Below are 10,113 nucleotides of genomic sequence, written 5' to 3' on the forward strand. Positions count from 1 at the left end.
GGCCCCTACAAATACTCTGGAAAGGCTCTTGTCAAGACCGTAAGTCGCCTTTTGATTGATTAAACTTCACTTTGTCTTCCTTGACCCATCAAAGCATATGACACAGCTCATCATCACAGCCTCCTTGAGACACTGTCTCCGAGGCTTCCGGGCCACCTCACTCTTGGTTCTCCTGCCTCCTCACAGGACAAGGTTGCCCTGTCTCCTTTGTCGATTCCTCCCATCTTTCTGATCTCATCCTCTTCTCTCTCTCTCTCTCTCTCTCTACGCATGTTTATGATGATCTCATCCAATCTCTTAGCCTTAAATATTAGCCAGCCCAGAAATATTCTCTGAACTCCAGCCTTACATATCAAACTGCCCTCCGGAAAGCTCCATCAGAATGTCTAATGAGCCTTTCAAACTTAAAGTGGCTGGGACAGCACTCATGATTTCTGAAGCCATCATTACCAACTGGGTTCCCTCAGAGGTCTTCCTCAATTCAGTCCATAGAAATTCCCATTCTTATAGCTGCTCAAAACTGGTATCATCCTGGACTGCTCTCTTGTGTGAGTGACAACTAATAATTTTCTGGCAAATTCTGTCAGATTTACCAAGAAAACACTATAGAATCTGAGCACCACCAACCATTTCCTTCAATACCACCTGGTACAAGCCAACATCCTCCCCTCCCCTGGATTATTGCAACATCTTTTTAATTGTGTGGTGGAGGAGACTAATGACCCCCCAGTGTCATCTTCACCTTCTTCCTTGGTGACAAAAACCTGGACAATACATGCAATAGGGAAACTATTTCCCAGCTGCCCTAGAAGCCAGGTGTGGCCATGTGGCTCAGTTCTGGCCACATAATCAGAGGTGCTGCACAGACTGCTGGGAAGACTTATGGAAGGAGAATGAGCTAGCCCTTCCTCATCCTCCCTCCTCCTGCTGCCTTCAGAGTGCTCCATGGCTGCAGCTTCAGTGTTCATTATAGAACATGAAGTGTCCATGGAGGGTGGAAGCCAAGCACTCAGGACAGTGAAGCAAAAATATAGAAGAAACTTGAGTCCTTAATCACTTTGTGGGATTACCCTACTAGCCATAAACTGTGTGCCTCTGGATTTTTTTTATATAAAAAATAAGCCTATCTTGGGTTTTCTGTAACACAAAGCAATCACGGTTGATGAATGGGTCTCTCTGCTTCAACAGCCTATTCTCCACTCAGCAGCCAAAATGATCCTTTTCAGGTATAAGCTGGATCAAGTAGAAAATAAATTTATGGTTACCAAATGGGAGAGTGGAGCGGCAGGGAAGCAGGAGGGGCTGTAAATTAGGAGTATGTGATTAACATATTCATGCTACTCTATACAAAATAGATAAACCACAAGGACCTACTGTATACCACAGGAAACTATACTCAATATCTAATAATAACCTATAATGAAAAAGAATCTGAAAAAGAATATACTCTCTATGTATTAGTAGGTATAACTGAATCACTTTGGTGTACATGTGAATCTAACACAACATTGTAAATTAACTATACTTCAATATTTTTTAAAAAATCAGTCAGATCATATCACTTCTGCACTCAAAATCCTCCTATGGCCTTCTTTGTCACTCAGAGTAAAACCAGAAGTCCTCACAGTGGTCAGTAAGACCCTAAATGACCTGCCCACCCCCACTACTTCCCTGTATGCGTCTCCCACTACTACCCTTCTTGCTCACTAGACTTCTGCCGCCTGATTTCTTGCTGTTCCCCAATGCGCCAGGATGCTCTAGCCTCAGGGCCTCTGCCCACCCTCTCCGGCCACCTTCACTCGCTCACTTTCTGCAGCTCAGATGTCACTTACCCAAGAGGTCTTCCCTGACTACCCTGTACACAGCGTGGAGGTCTCCATTGCCAACCTGCATCACCATTATCATTGCCTCTCAGTATACTGTGTGTGTTTGTTTTTATTCTGGGCCTCCCTCCCCCTCCACAAGGATACAAACTCCACGACCACAAGCACCTTGTCTGTGTGACTGCTGCTCTATCCCTTTCAGGGCCCAACCTGGAAAATAAAAATATACCTGATGATTTTAAAGAGGGGATTTAAAGCAGGGAACCTACACAGTTGAGTAACAGCCTGAGAAACTACCCATAGAACAATGAAAGGGAGAGAAGAGTGAGGATTCAGGGGAGGGGAGGGGAGTGTCAGCGAATTTTGCCCCTGGGCTTCAGCCGTGGCTCCCGGGAGGAGGGGGGCAGCCTCAGGTGTCTGTCCGAGCACAGTGGAGTTGTTTAGGTCCTGAACCTGGAGGAGCCCTGCTGAACATGCCACATTCAGAGGCTCACTCCACATCACACACAGGGGGCCGGTGTGCCCAGACCCCATTCTCTCTCACAGGCTCAGGCCTTCATTTCTTGATGCTCAGCCATCCCTTACTAACCCTCCTGGGGCTCCATTCCGACCCTCAACCTAAGCCAGCGAAAATGGCTTCATGGCCTCACTCTCTCGGCCAGTCCAGCTCCTGGCATCAGAGCAGGCAGGCGTCTCCCTGAAACCTCAGACCATTTGCCCCTGGGGATAGAGGCTGGGTCACACCCCTCTGAAAAATAAGCCACCCCATCCAAACTTCAATTTCTCTTCCAGCCAGGTAAAGCCCATTGCCTTTGGAAGGTTATCTGCTGACACGCAGTCCTATCCTAATGCCCAGGGACCTTGGGAAGCCTTTCCAAGCTGCAGCCACCAGGGTCAACCAGGGTCTTTGCTCCATGAACCCAAAGGTGAAGAAGAAGGAGTTTCTCAGGACAGACATGTGTGTGCCGTGATGAATTTATTTCATGATGTCTTAAATGATGGAATTTATATTCTCAGAGGGGGGAAATATGTGTGTTATCTGATTCAAGTTCAAAGTAATGAACTAGTTCAATCATCAGTATCATAAACTATAAATCATAGTCAGAGACATGCAAGGAGACTCCCTTTAAACTGGAATATTAGTGCTACTAAAAAATCAGTATGCAGAGAACAGCCTCTGATAAGTCTGTCTGGGAAAGTATAGGACTTTTGATACTGGCATTCACCAAGGGATGGCAATCCTAATGAAACACTGCCATGATTAGGGGATATTGTATAAGGTGACTCAGAGAAAGCTCCTTTGCACACTTATTCCTCACCTGTTCTAAGGACAGACCTTTTCTTCTCTCTCTCTGAGTCTCTCACTCTGGAAGTCTCTTAACTTTCTCCCTCTCCAGCCTCTCCCTGTCCCTACTGGTCTCTCTCTTCCTATCTTGCTTCGCAGGTGTCTCTGTCTCTTTGTATCTCTGCCCATCCACCTACCAAACCCTGCTCTTCCCTCTGCCCTGACTCATTCAAATGCCCCTTTCCATGAGCAGGTACTGCTGCTGCTGAGTCGCTTCAGTCGTGTCCGACTCTGTGCGACCCCACAGAAGGCAGCCCACCAGGCTCCCCCGTCCCTGGGATCCTCCAGGCAAGAACACTGGAGTGGGTTGCCATTGCCTTCTCCAATCTATGAAAGTGAAAAGTGAAAGTGAAGTCGCTCAGTTATGTCTGACTGTTAGCGACCCCATGGACTGCAGCCCATCAGGCTCCTCCATCCATGGGATTGTCCAGGCAAGAGGACTGGAGTGGGGTGCCATTGCTTTCTCCGGAGCGGGTACTACCAGTTCCAAAATCCTCACCCACAAACCTGAGAGTCTGACGCCAGGGCCTCAGCCATGAGACAGGAAAACCACCCTCAGTAACCTTGACAGGGTCAGACCACGTGGCCAAAAGACCCGTCCTTCAGTCTCCTTTCTCCTTCTTTCCCCTGACCCTAAATCTATTGATCCAGCTCCTGCTGCTTGAGGGCATTGACTCTGCGCTTTGTCAAGTGTTCCCCAGGGTTCCTGCCAGCACCAGCTTGGCATTTACTTTGGCATTGATGTTGCCCCGCTTCATCCTCCCAAAGTCACAGTGAAAGTAGGCTGGGGAGGTGGGGCGGGGCGGGGGCAGCAGTAGAGAGCGAACTTGTGCAAGAAGTTTGCAAGTCACCTGGGGACCCCATCTCCCCTTCATAGACAACCCAGAGGGCTCCAAGCCCTAAGCTTAGAACGCCTCTCAGGAGAATGGGATGGGGGGGGCGTGCAGCAGAGAGCTGGGAATCCAGGCAAATGGACCCCCTGGCCCTCTCTGCAGGCTCCCCTGAGCTGTTTACATGCTTCCTTCAGGTCTCATCCTCTGTCCTGCTCCTTGAGGCACTCCTTTCCCCAAGACTAGCTCTGGGACGTTACAATTCAATTAAATTATTAAACTGAATTAAACCGAACACAACGTGTGCACAAGTTCACAAACAAAACAGATACACAATACACACACACCACACACTCACTCACAGTGCACACACAGACACAACACTACCAAACATGTAAGATGCACACACATTCTCAGACACATGCACACGTGTGCACACCAGCCGCCCCCCCGCAGTAAACCCACACACAGGCTGCAGCACCCCTCTGTCTGTCTGTCTTCCCTCATCCTGTCCTCGGGGGCTCTGCAGGGTTTAGCTACCGCTCGCACTCTGCCCACACCCTCTGTCCTTGGACCATCACAGACCCTCATCTCTCCCTTCTGGCCTTCCCTCTTACATTACAGGCTAGAGTGTCCACTCCATTGAACTTTAATCAAGATGAGATGGTGAGAATGCGGTCATACCTTTCTTGTAGACTCAAGAGCTCAGCATCTCCTCAAGGCCACTCAGCAAATAAGGGCAGAATGGGAATTCAAGCCCAGCCACTCTACCCTAGAAGCTGTGGTTTGCTACCTCATACACAGGGTCCTGACCTTCCGGTGGTAAACTAAAAGCCACAGCTCATAGGCCATCCCGTCTACCTTCCTGCCTCCCTAATAGCTGACCTCCAGCTGCCCTGAAAGGACAGGCAGAAATCCGCCCCCACCTGGAGAACTCACACCCCTCCACCCAGGAGCTCTCCAATGTCACCGTCTCCTCCCCTTTGACTGCCAGGAGACGCCCTCCTCTCCACACAGGGTCAGCTCGGCCGCACTGGTCCCTGGGAGGCGTCGGCCAGAGAACAGGGGACTCATGGGGAGCCTGGGAGAGAGGATGGCAAGGAGGCTCCGAGGCTCAACGTCAGAACCTTGCTGTGAACACACATTGTCTACACTGCCTAGGGGGTCTCCTCACCCTGCAATGGGACCCTCCCTATTCTCCCCAGCCCTTCACTCGAGCATACACGTGCACACACACATACACACACTGGCACACTACCCCTAATGCCCCAGAGAGTAAGAAAACTTCACAACAAAAATAACTACAGCCTCGATTCCTGGATCAGGATGATCCCCTGGAATAGGAAGTGGCAACCCACTCCAGCATTCTCATCTGGAAAATTCCAGGGACAGAGGACCTGGAAGGGCTACAGTCATGGGGTTGCCAAGAGTCGGACACCGCTGAGAGACCGAGCACCCGTCTTCTAGAAGAGCAACAACTTTCATCTAGGAGTAGATGGATTGTTGTTTGGGCTGTTTTGTTTTGTTGCTTAAAAATACATTCTGAGAACCTCTGACAGGCCTTTTAGTCTAGTTTCCCCTGGGCAACAAGACAGAAAGAACCAAACTCACCCCTGTGCAGAATGGTGCCTGTTACCTGCAGCACTGTCAGTTCAGTTCAGTCGCTCAGTCGTGTCCGACTCTTTGTGACCCCATGAATCGCAGCACGCCAGGCCTCCCTGTCCATCACCAACTCCCAGAGTTTACTCAAACTCATGTCCGTCAAGTTGGTGATGCCATCCAGCCATCTCATCCTCTGTCGTCCCCTTCTCCTACCGCCCCCAATCCCTCCCAACATCAGGGTCTTTTCCAATGAGTCAACTCTTCGCATGAGGTGGCCAAAGTATTGGAGTTTCAGCTTCAGCATCAGTCCTTCCAATGAACACTCAGGACTGATCTCCTTTAGGATGGACTGGTTGGATCTCCTTGCAGTCCAAGGGACTCTCAAGACTCTTCTCCAACACCACAGTTCAAAAGCATCAATTTTTCGGCACTCAGTTTTCTTCACAGTCCAACTCTCACATCCATACATGACCACTGGAAAAACCATAGCCTTGATTAGACGGACCTTTGTTGGCAAAGTAATGTCTCGGCTTTTTAATATGCTGTCTAGGTTGGTCATAACTTTGCTTCCAAGGAGTAAGCGTCTTTTAATTTCACGGCTGCAATCGCCATCTGCAGTGATTTTGGAGCCCCCAAAAATAAAGTCAGCCACTGTTTCCACTGTTTCCCCATCTATTTGCCATGAAGTGATGAGACCAGATGTCATGATCTTAGTTTTCGGAATGCTGAGCATTAAGCCAACTTTTTCACTCTCCTCTTTCACTTTCATCAAGAGGCTCTTTAGTTCCTCTTCACTTTCTGCCATAAGGGTGGTGTCATCTGCATACCTGAGGTCATTGATATTTCTCCTGGCAATCTTGATTCCAGCTTGTGCTTCCTCCAGCCCAGCGTTTCTCATGATGTACTTTGAATATAAGTTAAATAAGCAGGGTGACAATATACAGCCTTGACGTACTCCTTTTCTTATTTGGAACCAGTCTGTTGTTCCATTTCCAGTTCTAACTGTTGCTTCCTGACCTGCATACAGGTTTCTCAAGAGGCATGTCAGGTGGTCTGGTATTCCCATCTCTTTCAGAATTTTCCACAGTTTATTGTGATCCACACAGTCAAAGGCTTTGGCATAGTCAATAAAGCAGAAATAGATGTTTTTCTGGAACTCTCTTGCTTTTTGATGATCCAGCGGATGTTGACAATTTGATCTCTGGTTCCTCTGCCTTTTCTAAAACAAGCTTGAGCATCTGGAAGTTCATGGTTCACGTATTGCTGAAGCCTGGCTTGGAGAATTTTAAGCATTACTTTCTAGCGTGTGAGATGAGTACAATTGTGCAGTAGTTTGAGCATTCTTTGGTATTTCCTTTCTTTGGGATTGGAATGAAAACTGACTTTTCCAGTCCTGTGGCCACTGCTGAGTTTTCCAAATTTGCTGGCATATTGAGTGCAGCACTTTCATAGCATCATCTTTCAGGATTTGAAATAGCTCAACTGGAATTCCATCACCTCCACTAGCTTTGTTTGTAGTGATGCTTCCTAAGGCCCACTTGACTTCACATTCCAGGATGTCTGGCTCTAGGCGAGTAATCACACCATCATGATTATCTGGGTCGTGAAGATCTTTTTTGTACAGTTCTTCTGTGTATTCTTGCCACCTCTTCTTAATATCTACGTATCGACAAACACTTGTTTCCTGAATGAGTGAGGAGAAAATGTGAAAATAATTACGGGGCAGAGGGCTGAAAGCCAAGAGCCCAGGGCAGTGGGGAGCCAGGAAGAGAAGTGTTGTGGGAGAAAGAGAGGCTAGAGGAGGAGGTTAGTGGGAAATTGTGTCCCCCATAGCCCAAGAGCATACACTGTGGGTGATTCATCCTCAAAAAACTGTTTTTCATCCTGTGATGTCAACACAAACCTTCAGCAAGAGCCTGTCACACACAATAGCTTCATGCTGGTGATGCTGGAGTGGGGGCTGGAACTCAGAGAAAGGGAACTAAGACTTGCGTTTGGGGAGATTGAAAGCCAACAGAATAGCTACCGAGAACAAGATGCCAATGAGACCAGCAGTTCTGCAGGAAAAGGAAATCATAGGGAGAGTGACTGTGAGACCAGAAGCCTCTGGGGCCCCAGTGGTATTTAGGGGTGGGAGCTCGACTTCCGTATGTTATTTTTCATGTCATAGAAGGAGATTAAATTAAAGAAGTTTGGAGAACGAGAGACTCCCAGCCTTGACATGTGCTTGCCTGCTAAATTGCTTCAGTCATGTCTGACTCTTTGTGACCTCATGGACTGCAGCCCACCAGGCTCCTCTGTCCGTGGGGATTCTCCAGGCAAGAATACTGGAGTGGGTTGCCATGCCCTCCTCCAGGGGAGCTTCCCAACCCAGAGATTGAACCTGGGTCTCCCACATTGCAGGCAGATTCTTTACCATCTAAGACACCAGGGAAGCCCTAGCCTTAAGATAGATGTATCTATAAATACCCAACCATAGCATGGATCCAGAAAACAGAATCACAAACTTATAGCAAATGGTAAAGCCAGAATCAAGACGTAGTCTCTCCCCCTACCTCCTCCCCTCTCACTGCCAGTCTGACATATATGTGTGGAATGACACCCACCTAAGCCCCTTCGCTTCTAAGTATCTCTGAGTTACTAAGGAAGCAAAATCCCTCCATGTACCCAGCTGGTTCCTTCCTTGTTGCCAACTCAGAAGAGGGAAAGAGAGTGGAATTCTACCCAACACAGAATGAGAGGGAACCAGGGATCGTGGCCATTTGGGAGCATTTTAGGACACAACGGTCTCCCAGGGTTCCTGGAGTCTCAGCAGGAAACAGGAACCCTTGTGTCCTTCATACTCCACTGGGCAGCTTTTTTCCCCACCCCATGAACTAACAGGAAAATAAAAATTCTGTTTGTCCAAGTCATTTCCATGAGTAAATTGGCAATTCATGTGTCTGGGCTTGCCTCTCTGATGCCTCCAGGGATTAAAGGGATGGGTCAGGAGGACTGGGAGTTGGCAAGGACCTAGATCCGGTTCAGGTACCATCCGTACTTTAGAACTGGCCCCAAGGGCCAAGAGTAGACCGAGGCAGAGAGGTAAGCTGGCAGCCCCCTTCCCTCCTGCTTAGGGTTCCATCTTATCACAGCCTCCTGTAAGAACCATCCCAGGCTCCAAATAACTCCCTCCACCTCACATTTATGCCACTCTTCATTTATAGGGGTCCCCAAAATCAATTCCACCAGGCTGATTTGTCCTGGTTTTGTCTCTCCCCTTCTATATCCAAGATCCACAGTAAACAATCTCTAGATTGGCAGCCCTAATTTCTACGCACCCTTCTTTCTAACTGCTTCATAGTTTCTTCCTTCAGTACATCCCCAGAAGGAAGAAATCTATGAAGTTCCCTCCCCCACAACTTCCCACGATCTAATGATGCGTCAGCCCTCCATCTTTTTAGGGTGAAGGAACTTAGCTTCCACTAAATATGCCCCTGACTTTGCTAGGTAAAACCAAGTCCAAGATACGCAATGACAAGGTGAAAACAGCTTTGTCACCAATAGATTGGAATTTCTACATCAAAGTGGCCATTATCCTCTCCAAATAAGTCGGAGTGACGAAGCGCTTACTCCAAAAGAGCACGCAGTGCTCACTTCGGCAGCACATATACTACAATTGGAACGATACAGGGAAGATTAGCATGGCCCCTGGGCAAGGATGACACCCAAAAGAGCATGCAATGACCAATTTCATGTGGAATCTAAAAGAGTCTAACTCAGAGAAAAAGACTGCAGAGTGGTATTTACCATGGGCTGGGGGAAATGGGGTGATATTGGTCAAAGTGTACAATTTCCTAGTTATAAAAGTAACAAGTTTGAAAATTCAATGTCCAGCATGATGATTATGGCTAGTGATACCATATCATATGCTTGACTGTTGCTAACAGAATGGATCTTAAATTTTCTCACCGCAAAAAGACAAATGAAAAACTATGTGATAAGAGGGAGGTGGTGGTTAGTACTATGGCAGTAATTATTTTGCAGTATATGTGTATCAAATCAACACACTGTACACCTCAAACCACCTGAAACTCACATAATTTTATTATATTTCAATAAATTCTGGGGGTGGAGGACTCGAACATTCATTGCTCTAAAAATGCTTGTAGAAGCTTCCCTTTTTTTTTTTCCCCTAGAAATAACTTTATTTTTAAAAAGTAATATGGAATTATATGAAAGGCAGCAAGCATGTAATACTTGAATAAGACAATTTTCTTAAAAAACTTACACATAAGAAATGTGTATGGTAGAAATTTTAACATTAACAGAATGCATTTAGAAACATTACCAAGAATACAATTTGTAGCCAAACCTTTTTTGGTTTCTACTAGTAACGCTTTTTTACCACTTAAGTATGCTGCTGCTGCATCGTTTTAGTCGTGTCCGACTCTGCGACCCCATAGACGGCAGCCCACCAGGCTCCCCCGTTCCTGGGATTCTCCAGGCAAGAACACTGGAGTGGGTTGCCATT

The 10,113-nt window shown here is 47.3% G+C and overlaps 1 non-coding gene across 1 annotated transcript; it reads left to right on the forward strand.

The window, feature by feature from the left end:
• The first annotated feature begins 9,228 nt into the window (after positions 1–9,228).
• On the forward strand, positions 9,229–9,335 carry LOC122686169. Its single transcript, XR_006338639.1, has one exon. It is a non-coding gene; the product is annotated as a U6 spliceosomal RNA (small nuclear RNA).
• Positions 9,336–10,113: the final 778 nt, after the last annotated feature.

The sequence above is a fragment of the Cervus elaphus genome, chromosome 3, assembly GCF_910594005.1.
Source record: "Cervus elaphus chromosome 3, mCerEla1.1, whole genome shotgun sequence".
Taxonomy (NCBI): domain Eukaryota; kingdom Metazoa; phylum Chordata; class Mammalia; order Artiodactyla; family Cervidae; genus Cervus; species Cervus elaphus.